Here is a 1,071-nt window from a genome sequence, read left to right as displayed (position 1 = left end):
GGCTACCGCCAGACTTTGAGCATTAACATCTAGTTTCTAATCATTTTCATAGTTTTCTTTTGAAGGTGCATGAGTGAACTTCCTAATAAGAGAGGAAGAGGTCGACCAAGAAAAAGGGTGAGAAATCCGAGGACTAAATCTTTTGCACCATCAAGGACTACTTCACCTATTTTAGAGGAGAGATCACTAAGTCCAAGAGTTGAAGAGGTAGAAATGGGTGACGCGGAGAATAATGAGAGACCAATTAGAGCCTATAGTTGTCCTACCGTTGTCAACCAACCTTCTTGTATTGTCTTGCCACCTTGTGGAGTGAATTTTGAGATCAAGTCTTCTACTCTTCAAAATTTGCCAAAGTTCAATGGCTTTAGTCAAGAGAGGCCTTACACTCATGTGAAGATGTTTGAAGAAGTATGTGGTACACTACAATTGGGAGGACTTACACCGGATAGCTTGAAGATGCGTCTTTTTCCTTTTTCACTTCAAGACCGGGCAAGAGAATGGTTACATAGACTACCTCCCGCGAGTATACGATCATGGCGTCAACTTCAAGAAGAGTTTTTGAATGCATTCTTTCCACCCCACCGGACTACAAGTATGAGAGATGATATCTTGAGGTTTATTCAATTTGATGGAGAGACTTTGCATGAGGCATGGGAGAGATTCAAGGACATTGACCTTGGATGCCCTCACCATGGCCTAGATAAGTGGTTACTTATTGATTCATTCCAGAGAGGCTTGCTACCGGAATCTAGAAGACGTGTGGATAATGCCGCACTTGGAAGCATTGAAAATAAGCATGCTACGGAAGCTTGGGGTATCATTGAAGACTAATCTAAGCAAAGTGCAAGGTGGGACTCTCATGACCGAAGAAGAGAAGTAAGAAGCTTGGATAATCACTGTTCGTAAACTCAAATTGAAACAAAGTGATCAAATTGTTTGAAAAAGTAACTAGTGCTTTGAATCTCACTTGAACAACACATTTAAAGATTTAGAACCCATTTCACTAAAAAACAAACCAAATCCTAAACCCTAGAAGAAAGAAGTTTGGAAAATCACGGTTCAAAAGCTCAA

At 40.5% G+C, this 1,071-nt stretch overlaps 1 non-coding gene across 1 annotated transcript; it reads right to left on the bottom strand.

Annotated features, from left to right (window-relative positions):
• Positions 1–591: 591 nt before the first annotated feature.
• LOC133724041 (small nucleolar RNA R71) lies at positions 592–698 on the bottom strand. The gene has a single exon (XR_009853456.1). It is a non-coding gene; the product is annotated as a small nucleolar RNA R71 (small nucleolar RNA).
• Between the last annotated feature and the right edge of the window lie 373 nt (positions 699–1,071).

Source organism: Rosa rugosa, chromosome 7 (assembly GCF_958449725.1).
Source record: "Rosa rugosa chromosome 7, drRosRugo1.1, whole genome shotgun sequence".
NCBI lineage: Eukaryota > Viridiplantae > Streptophyta > Magnoliopsida > Rosales > Rosaceae > Rosa > Rosa rugosa.
Note: the sequence above shows the minus strand (reverse complement) of the source record. Positions and strands in the feature narration are given on the sequence as shown.